Below are 12,018 nucleotides of genomic sequence, written 5' to 3' on the forward strand. Positions count from 1 at the left end.
GTATCTTTCTATAAAGGTATTTTATGCTGGATAATATTTTTGTCATGTGTTTTCAGGTCTCTATATTCCCAGGAAAAGACATCAGCAAATTGCTTCATTAAATTGAAGTATTCAGAATTTTGATCAACAAACAGATGGGTAGACAAATTTATGTACCTAGGTTGACCTGGACTCCCTATATCATGCTTACAGATTGCAAATTGATCTTCTTTTTGGGCAGCCTTATAAGGCACATCATTCTGGTCAAACAGTCTTTCTAGAGGAATTAGACCCTTAGGAATATGATTGCTGGGAAGCTGGACAATGCCATCTTTACCAATTTTATTTCTAAGCTAGAATTGGGGACTTTCTTGCAAGGCTTCATTTTCTTAGTCAATTTTCATTTCAAAAAATTCATCAATGACTTGCAAGAATCAGTTCAGTTCATCATCATCATCAAAAACCTTCCAATGGTGGACATTATCAGGCAATGATGGTCTATACTTCATTTGGACTTCGTATACTAGTCTGGGAGGCATGGGAGGGGTAAACATGCTCGCAGACACATCAAGGGAATTAGCAAGCTGATTTTTGGCTCTAGGGATATATGAAATGCAGAAACTATTAAAAGAATATTTGAGTCTCCATACCTCATCTCTGTATGCTTTTAGGCTTGGGTGCTTTTTTTGAAAAGTTTTATTTACTTGTTGAATGATCAGATCAGCATCTCCAAATACCTTTATGCTTTTGATGCCTCTGTCCTTAGCTGCATTAAGGCCCAATAACAGAGCCTCATACTCTGCTATATTATTAGTGACTTGAAATGCAAGCTTGAAAGACAGATGTGTGCTTTTTTGTTCGGAGATATCAGCACCACCCCTGCTCCTGCAGTCTCCTTGGAACATGCTCCATCAAAGAAAATCTTCCAAACCTGACTTCCTTACTCTTCCTCGGCCTGAATTATTGGTTTCTTGAGCTGCATTGAGGCCTTCTGAGATTCTTCTATTTGGAGGATACATGCTCCAAAATCAGTGTCCACAGCATAAATAGGATGACTTGTAGGATTCCTCTCATCACTGATGATATATGCCAGTTGTGCCTCTCTGTACAATCTCTTGCTTTGTCCTCCAAAAACTGGGACAGTGGCATAAGATAGATCATTCAATAATGTCCCACCTAGTCTCTTAATCCATCCTTTAGATAAAAGCATGCCAAATTTAGGAGGGACATCTGCTACCAAAATATCCATCATCATGCTCTTCATGGGCAGCTGAGTTAGGGTAATAGTTAAATCTTTGATCAATCCTAGACATTTCACCTTTCTTGAATCAAATGAGAATAAATCATGATAGGGTCTGGTTATGTTAAGGCCTAACTATTCCATGACAGCCTTTGGCATTAGATTGTGGCTGGCCCTTGTACCTAGCAGGAAATTGTGGGGGATTTTGTCATGAATGGTCAAGGATACATAAAAAGATGGAGGATTATTATCAGCCGGTTCGGTCATTGGGCTTAGCATAACTGCAAGTCTGTCACCTTGCAAATTGACAGAGTCAGTGGAGGTTTGTGTGAATTTCAGCTCAAGAGCATCAAGGATAGGCTTTCTAAACACTTCACTCTTTACAAGTTTAAACAAAGGCACAGATATTTTTAGCTTCTGAGCTTCTGCTTCAAGATTGAAAGGGGAAGGGGACTTATCATGACCTCTTACCTCTTGAGTTGGTGCTTTGAGGATGACTGGTTCAGCTGCTAGCCCTCTCTGTTTGGTATTTTGTGACTTTGATTCGACAACAGCTCTTTGGGTAGAATTCTCCTTGACATTTTTTGCTTGTGACCTCAAATTGTATTTTCATTGTTCACTAGTCTACAGGACAACTTCTTTGTCCTAACTTTGACTGTTTTGGTCGTGAAGCAATGCTTCATCATATTCAGCCAATGTCAAAAAGGCAGCACTGCCTTTATCTTCCATGCAGTGAATTTCATCCTCATATTCAAATTGTTCTTCCTCCATGACTACATTTTCAAAAGGAGCTTTAACTTTCTGTTCTTCAATTGGTCCTTTACCCCTATGAATGATTTGTAATTGCTCATTTTCTCTTCTAAATGGATTTGGGTTTCTTGGAGCAAATGTGTTTTGCTGCCTTGTCTTTCCTGAGTTCTGCTCAACCTTCAGCTTAGCTATTTGAGTAGCCAATGGCTCTATCATTTTAGTCATTTTGTTCAATTTAGGCTCTGATAATGAAGCAGAGGAAGAAGAGGCCTCACCTCTTTGCCTCCTTCTGTCAGCATGACTTTTGAGTTTTTTTGCAGCCATAATATTAGATTCTACTTCTAGAGTTGCATCCTGCATATAAGCTAGAGTGGCACATCTTCTCTCTCTCAACAATAAACAAAAATCAGAGTCAAAAGCATTGGCATAAGTGAGTTTGGTAGAGGTAGGGGTTGGCTTTACTTTAGCTGGTATTTTTCTATACATTTGATTGAATCTTTTATTAAAATCAGGCAAAGATTCCCCATTTTCTCTCTTCAAGTTACCAAACTCAGTATGATAGTATAGCAAGTCTTTTTTATCTCCCCATTGCTTCAAAAATGCATCATCTAAGGCTTCAATATCAATAATAGATCTAGGGACTAGTTCTCTAAACCATTTTCTAGCCTCTCCATCAAGGCTTTGAACAAAAACTCTCATCCACACATCATTTTCACTAATATCTAAGTTATCAACATAACTATAAAAAGATTCAAGGTGTTCTTTAGCAGTTACCCCATTTGTACCAGTAAACTTAGGCATGTATTTCTAATATTCTCCCACAGGCATGGGATTCAAAGGAATAGGCAAGACCAAGGGCCCGTATCTAGCAGCAACGATTCTTTCTATCCTTGTAGGTGCTTTTTGACCTTCCATGACTAGGGTAGGAGGAAAGATACTGGCAGATTGAATAGTGGGAAACAATGAAATGGATGATAGAGACAAAGGGACTATGAATGGTATGGGATGTTTTCTTTGGACTAAGATCCAAATGGGAACTAAACAAATAAGGAGCTGTATGAATCTCTGCAGGTATTTTCTCACTAGAAAAACTAGGCTCTATATATTTGAATTGTATATTCTCAACTATAACTTCCTCTTGCAGAGATACACAAGATTTCTTGGGCTTACCTGATCCTGATGCTCCTTTCTGTGAAGTTTTCTTTTTCTTAACGATCTTCTCAGGGCCAGGCACTGGGTTAGCTGGTGATTTATGAGGATTTATTCGAGTATATCTCACAAACTGAGCCAGAATTGCAATGTGGAGTTGCCAAAGGTTGGTCTTCCTCCAGTGGAGTCGCCAGATAGATAATGATAACCAGAAATGTGCCCAGACTTTGTCTATCATCAAAATTTGGAACTATGTCGTCTCCCAGGGAAGCTGAGCTTCAATTCTCCTCTCCCCAGCAATGGTGCCAATTAATGTTATCACCCCAAGAAACTCTCATAGGTTGTATCTTAGAGATGCTTGAGAACATCACAAACTCAACCAAAATGTTGGAAATGGGTGGATGAATGGAAGGAATGATGCATATTCAAGCCAGATAACCACTTATACTGTGATTAAGTCCAGACATGGGTGAAAACCCCCAGACTACAAGGCTTTAGACCACCAATTACTCACAGTTTGAGGATTAAGTGAATATGGAGAATACTGACCACACCAACAGATGCACAAGACCATGTGATGGCCAGTTGTAGCCAGTAAAGAGGTTTGCAAATCTATTTCCTAATGCATAGACAGGATGACAACTCCCTGGTACTAAGTAAATAGAAACCTGCATAACACATTCAATAATACATACAAGATTCTAACACAGAGGTGGGATGACAGCCCCTCAAATGCTAAATATCAAGAGCACATGAGCAAATGCAAACACGCACAACCTAGAACAAAGAAGAAGTGGAAAGTGAGCAATTAACAACAAAAGAAGCTTGTATTAGCTGAAAATGAAGACCAGACACTACAGGTATCAATGTAGTTACAGTCTCCAGAAGTTGAAACTTACATCAAAACCAAAACCATCAACCAACCCTTCTTACATTGTGTTTCTGGGTATATATGGAGTTTGTTTACAAAACTGCTCTGCTGATCAATGCATGGAAGGGTCATAATGCATACCAACCATTTTAATTAACTGATGGCGTCTCTGCTACAATCTATTTGTTTTCATGAAAGAATGCGATCTTTTCTGATACTCTGTTGTACCTCTCGATTGGGAGGAATGAAATATGGATGAAATTCCATGCCTGATAAATGCTTTAATTGCTCGAGGCTTTGTACCTTTTCGTCCTTCAGTCATCCTTCATGTTAAATATGGTTGTTGAGGATCAATTGTGTTGAGTACTAGCACTAGCCATCTTCGTCCTTCGGAAGCATGGTACAAGTTGAGGACACGAAGACTTGCATGGTGGAAAAATGCACAAGACGGGGAAAAAACATCAGCCGTCAGATCACGCAGATGTATGGAGGAGATTGGTTTGTAGGAGAAATTGGGAGGAAACGGGAGCGGGACGAACGAGGGCCATTAGATCTCCTATGGCTAGATCCAAGGGCGATCGGGAGTAGAGGCTACATGGGAGATAACAAGTGGGGAACAAGCGAATGGGCGGTATGCAGTATTCCCCGCACCGCTTACGGGAGTCGGGCGGTTTTCATACGCGGGGAAGAGATCACAATGGGAGGGCGATGCGTGGCATATGTGATAGGGGAAAAACCGCTTTCCCCACAGGTTAAAGCATGGTTATGTTTTGGAAGCGGGGGGAAGTGGATGACGTTGGATCGTGCAGCAAGGACGATCAGACGACAAAATAAATAACGGGTTAACGAGCGGGGAAGGCAGCGAAGGCCATTAGATCGTTGAAGGAATAGATCAGACAGTGTGGGGTATTTGGAGAGAAATAGTTGGAGAAGGCACACGGTCATGCTACCATGGGTATATGGGCTTTAACTCTTAGCACCCAGGGGCTGAAAGGTCATGGACTTTCACAGGGTTATAGAGTAAAAATGGAGGTAGCAGTGTTTATAAAAAGGTGAAAAGGGTGAAGGAGTAGGAGAAAAACCGTTGATGCACATCCTTTTTGAACGTAAATGACCCGATTAAGCCTGTATTTGATCCTTAAATGCTAGATTATAGCAGAGCTAATAAAGCCTACAAATAAAATCTACATGTGTTCATCAATAAAAGTCATGGGTGTAGATAAACTAGTGTGAGTAAGTTTCTATCATTAATAAGAACCACTAGTGTGTAACTTAGTCACGACCAAGTCAGAGGCGTATACTTAATTGATCAACAAATTCACGGGTGTGTAACTTATTCAACGATAAAATTCAGAGGCGTATACTTATTCGATCCATAAAGTCACTGGCATATACTTATTCAATGCCCATATTCAAGCGTGACTTCTCTATTCAACCTTAGTGTTTCTTTGAGAAAATATTACTCTATTGCAAAAGCTAAAGTTGAAAGCTTTAAATAGAAAATTTAGATATGTAGAACACGTCACCAACATTGAGATACGAATGAAAATTAAGGAAAAATACCTTTGTTGGAGACAAACATATGATTAAATAATAAACCTTTAATAAACATATGTGAGTTCGAATCTAGCGATGTCATTGCATCCCAATATTTTATATGAATAAAATATCGACCACAACCCGCACATGGTTCCAATCATGTCACTTTGATCAATAGTTAAACGAAGTCCTTCAATTGGGTGCCAAACACATCACTTTGATCGATGGTCAGTTGAGAAGGGGTTATGTGGTGTGAGTACAAAAAGTCCATCTATCAGATGTCTTATGTGAAGTTAAGTGTTTAGGGTTCTGAACATTTTTCCATTTAGAGTCTACATTTGTTTGGATGGAAGCCTATTTATTCCATGTAGAGTCTAAGTTTATTTTGATGAAATCATGTTTAAACCTAAAGAGTTTTGCCCAATGCTTCAAATTGGAGAATTATTATAAAATTAAAAATTTTGGTTTATTATTACACAATTTTACTTAAAGTGTTTGATATCCTAAACTATAAACTCTAAGATTCAGTTACTCCTTTAGGAAATAGTGATTGAGGTTGAAATTTATAGTTAAATATGGGAGGCTCTGCCACGAAGTGCATGAAACTAGCAAAGAATAGATGGATTAAAAATACAAGGCAAGGGAATGCTCCCTCTTAGAGGAGGAGGCAAGTAATGATATGTAAACTGCCATGGATATTCCACTCAACTATTCATCACAACAAATATGATAATACTAAATTAAAAATATTATATTGTACACTATTGCAGTTTTATTAAACTTTAATATCGGTAGATTTAACTGTAACTATTGCATGCATGCAAATGGAAATTATGCAAAAAAGTAGATAACGACAAAATAATCACATAGACACATACACACACAAGACACAATATATGATCTCTAGGAAACTATTTCGGGCGAAAACTTAGCTGGAAGGTGAGGCCTCTTCACTCTCTTTCTCTGTATGGAAATATGGTTGTAGGTACAAAGAAGTAATGCTTGTGGCCCGTGAGCTACTAGTGCATAGATATTATTGTGTTATCTACCTGTTATCTCTCCTGACTATCTTTGCTCAAGTATGGAACAAAATTCTCTCAAAAGAAGGGAATGTCTCTTCCTCCTAGTGACTTGGCTATAACATATCCCTATATCCTACTAGTGGTTAATTTTGACTACATCAACTCTATTGTACCTCTAAGATAGTAGTAGGTCAAGGTACCAATGCCAGAGCATCTAAAATAATTTTTTTGGGGGTTTTTGCTTTTAGGTTTGGAAGACCAATGAAAGAAGACGGATGTAGAATTAATGTAATTAATCCTTTAGGGTATATTAATATCTCAACAAAGTGCTGCTATAAAGCATTACACAGTGATATAGATCAAAATAGTGGTGAGTAGAAGACAGCAAAAAATATGGTTATCACAGTTTCCAGACTATAAAACAGAACAATCACAAGTTGGAAAACCTTCTAAACTATGTTCCAAAGGTTCAAGACATTATACGTAATGCTTACACAAGATGGTGATGATTTATTGATTAGAGGGGATTAGCTACACAAACAGTTGTATTAATCCATTCTCTTAATGGATGATCACTTCATGAGCTTATAGGAATCAATTGAAACTCTAATTGTTCCTACCTAGATATCTTTGTAAGTCATAAGCATATGAAGAAATAACACAATGATTGATAACTGGAAAAACTTATAGGATAACACAAAACTATGTAAAACCAGATTCAGAATCCTCTGCTTTGTATTAAGGTTCCAGAAGACCAATTACATCAAATGTACAACAAAAGCATCCTTCAAAGGTGGCTTCCAGGTTCAAAGTAGTATAAACAGTCAAAGACATTTACAAGCAGTGAGCTATGAATCTTGAACTCCGAACCCATAACATCTTGAGAAGAGAGTTATTTATACAATGATAAAACTAAAAATATCTTAAAACTGTTTAAGATTTATTCAAGGAAAGGAAAATATGTTCATGCAAGAAGATAGGGGCATCTCTTGAACTGCTTCTTGATGTCCCCTTTATTCAGGCTGTGTTGCTGGCTTTATTGGTTGATATTTTTCCCTTTAGGCTGATTGATTGTTTGAATCCATTGCGCTAGTTGACTCCTTTAGTTTGATCTTTCATCTGTTATCATTTAAACTCTGTAAATCTCATTTAACCCTGCATAGTAACCTTTACTGTTTCCTTTTAGGTTTTATTGTGTTTTTCAACAGTAAATCTTCATATTGTGTCTTCCAACTATACGCGGGATTTTTCTTTGTAAGCATGCAACATAAACTTTACTTGCAAAAGACATAACCTGTTAAGAAAAAATCAGTAGCAGAGGAGGTTGGCGATGGCTTTATAGAGTTCAAAAAGCTACTGGAAGGATTCAAAAGCGTATTGGAGGGTGAATTTATGGCTTTATAGGTCACAGAGGCTTATGGAGGTTGCATTGTATAAAACAGGCAAAACAGAGCAAAAAACGACGTTTTATGCGTTTAATGGAAAAACGGTTAACTTTTTCACTTTTGGGTGAAGATGAATAGTAGTGGAGAAAAAGAAGGAATAAGGAAGGATTAAACATCGCAGGAATGGCTTAATCATGGTTTAAAATGTGATTAGCAATTAAAATGGAGTTTTGGGTAATTTCTATGTTTAAATCGAAAAATCGATTTTACACAGAAATCCTTTACAAATCACATATGGTGGACTTGAAATTTATGTATTCGGGTTGATAATGGCATTGGGTCTAGGCAAATATCGCATATTGCAATTGGAATATGCGGGGGTAAGTCCATCGCTAAGGCATATAATAATGGGCAGACACGACATGGTGGTAAAATGTAACATATATTTGGTCAGGTCTGGGCCTCATCGTAATCGGAGATCGCAATGGGCAAAGGGTTATGGTATAGCGGGAGGCTGCGATGGGGTGTATGCAATATGGCATGAGCTGCAATATATATACGGGTCAGGTCCGGACTTGCCATCACAATCGCATTTCGCAATGGTGAAGGATTATTGCTTATTAGCGGGACTTTGAGATGGAGGCGGATGCGATGTGATATGAAACATAATATATATTAGCCTCGGGTCCGGGTCTATGACATATCGCATATCGCAATCGGGGCTAGGTGTATTCATATGAAAAGTGCTTGCAATCCTGCCAATGCGATATATTTTTAAATACATAGTTTTATTAATAAAACTATGGTATATGTATGTTTTAAAGGCCCGCGGTCCCGCCATTGCGATATATGTTATATCATAGTTTTATTAATAAAAATAAGGGTTTTCGGGGTATTATATAAATGGAGCTATTATATACGGGAAAGGTATTTATTAAGGGTTTAATAGATTATGTTAATGTTAATATGGAAAAAGGTAAATATGAGCGGAAAAGAGGAATAATACTAAGTGTAATGCCTTTTATGAATGTTTTGACTTTTCATATAGCATTTATACTTAGGGTAAAAGTATTTTTTGGGTTTTCTATGTAAAAGGATTTTATTTGGTAAAAAGGGAATTTATATGGTAAAAAGGGATTTTACATGATGTTTTTACTTTTCCTAGGTAAAAAGGGTTTTTACCATAGGAAAAGGGATTCTTAGAGGAAAATGAATGAATATGAATGTATGAAGGTAGGAAGGGGAAATTAGTGAATGTAGGGATGAATGGAGATGAATAGGAAGTTAATTAATCGATCTGTAGACCTTCATTTGCCTTGTGTAATTGCCTCCTGGACATAGAAACATGATAAATATTCATTTTGTCCAATCAACCATTAAACTTCTGCAACCTTTCTTTACTTACCCTTTGCTTATCCTATCATTTTTTCCTTCACTTAATGGGTGCATATAAGCTAGCAAACCCTTTTCCCTTCTTTTATTTAGCAAAAGAAAACTATATAAATCTACCCTTATAGCAATCCAAGGGCTCAGATTAAACTGATGAGCACCTTATTATTCTCTACCTAGCTACTGATATACCAAGATTAAACAATTTGGATATATCTTTATTCTCTAACTATAACATTGAATTTAAAGCATGAAGCAGTCAAGAATAAACAGTTTGACTGTCATGGGTTGTGGCATTTAAAACAAGCTACACGCAACCATTATTTTGTAGAAACAGAGCAGTGGCATTTAAAACAAGCTACACACAACCATTATTTTGTAGAAATAGAGCAGTGGCATTTAGACTTTCTCACTTTCAGAGTTTATTAGTTTTCTTTCTACCTAACATTTTCTTTTGCCTTGATTTTTTAGAGCAGCTACCTTAACATTTTCTTTGATATGGACATCATCAAGATTTATTTTTCAACTAACATTTTATTCACTATTGTTATGTCCATATCCTAACTTAACATTTTTTGAAATATTCTATCTAGTCAAAACCAAAAAATGCTACAACATTGGCTCCATCTGGGGACTTCTTTTTTCCTGTAGAATGCAAAGAACCTGCAGATCCATGTGCCTTCTCCTCAGGCTATGGAGTCTTTGTTGTAAGAAAATCACACTGACATCTTGGAAAGGGAAAGAAAACCAAAGTATTTACAATGAAAACTATTTCAACTTCTTAGTACTGAATGTAATGTTTGAGAAACCTTCTATTTACAGGATAAGTGGAATATTTCCCCTCAAGATTCTGCAGCACAGAAGTGTTGTTCCCCTTTACTTCAGCAATTTCTAAAGGTCCAAACCAAAAATTGTCGAATTTGCCATGCCTTCCTTTCTCTTCTCTCCTGGCATCCCATCTTAGAACTAAATCACCTTCCTTAAAGTCCCTTTCCTTGGATCGTTTGTCAAACAAGACCTTCATCTTATTTTGATATTTCTGCAATTTGTATTGAACTTCATCTTTGTTTTCATTAATCTCAATAATCTGATTGATTCTTCTAGAAAAATCATCAGGTTCATCTGTTTAATCCCGCTGAAATTTTAAAACAGGGAAAGCCAAATTGGTAGGGAAAATTGTATCTTTCCTGTAGACTAGCTGAAATGGAGATTTTCTTGTTCACCTCTTTAGAGTAATCTTATTTTCCCATACTTCATAAATCAAATATGAGTCTCAGCTCTTCTTATGATCAACCAATGTCTTTTTGATTACATTTACCAGACTCTTGTTTGATGATTCTGCAAGGCCATTACCCTAAGGGTAGTATGGAGTTGAATGATGTAACAAAATCTGATATTTCTGGAAAAAGTAAATCATTTTAACAGTAGAAAAAGATGCTTCATTATTAGTAACAATTTGAGTTGGGCAACCAAATCTAGCTAAGATATTCTCCTCAATAAACTTAAATACTACTGCATCAGTAGCATTTCTAACTGGAATTGCTTCCACCCATTTAGTAAAGTAATATGTTGTAGTGAGGATCCATCTATTCTGATTACTTGAAGTGGGATGAATCTCTCCAATAAAATATATTCCCCATTGAGAAAAAGGTGCTAAAACTATTGATGGAACAAGTGGAAGAGCTACTAATTTCTATTTTCCAACAAACATTTGGCAAGGAACACATCCTCTTACCTTTGCCCCTACTTGTAAAAACAATGTGGGCCAATAAAATCCTCCCCTTAGAATCTTGTATGATGTTGCTCTCCAAGCATAACGTCCTCCACAAAATCTTGTATGGAACTGATAAATGATGCCTTCAGAGTTTTATTCTGTTAAACATAATAACAAAATGTTAAGTGGATCTTTCCAGTATAAATTTGCATTTATAATGCAGTACTTGACTAATTTTAACTTGAGGGTTTTACACTGGGTTTTGGAGAATGATGTTGGACACTCAAAATTGATCAAGAAATTTACAATATATTAATACCAGTTTGACAATAGATATTTCTCATCAATATTTATAGGACTGATTTTCTCTGAAGGTGGAGGTTCTTGTGGATTCTCCCCTTCTGCAAGGACAGAAGGTTCTTGTTATTCTTCTCTTGAGACTGAAAGGAAGGTTCTTGTGGATACTTCCCTTGTATTTCTAAAACAGAATTGATTCCAAGTACTTTGCAGTTGGATTCAACTAGAAGCTTAGCTAATCCTTGACCTTTTACTAGCTTGGTGGTCTTGATAGTTAGATCAAACTCCAGAATTTGAGTGATCCATCTACCTCTTTTCCCATTAGTGTCTGGTTGGGTTAAGACAAGTTTTACAACACTATTAGGGACATAAGCAGTAATAGGTGAATGTAAGACATGCATTCTGAAATATTTTAGGGCTCGAATAAGAGCATAGGCTTGCTTCTCAATGATGTCATACTTAAGCTTTGCATCTCTTATAACCTTGCTGAAAAAGGCTATCGGTTGGTCATGGGAACCTTCATTTTTCTGTAAAAGAACAACAACAAGGGTTGTTTCATAGGCAAAAGAGAAAATACTAAATGGCTTGGTATAATCAGGGCTAGCTAAGGTGGGAGCTTCAAATATTTCCCTTTTTATTTGTTCAAATGCATGCGTAGAAGAAGGAGTCCATTTGACTTCATG

This window comes from Pinus tabuliformis, chromosome 3_2, assembly GCF_031772625.1.
Source record: "Pinus tabuliformis cultivar Carrire ecotype Pingquan chromosome 3_2, CPIR1, whole genome shotgun sequence".
Taxonomy (NCBI): Eukaryota; Viridiplantae; Streptophyta; class Pinopsida; order Pinales; family Pinaceae; genus Pinus; species Pinus tabuliformis.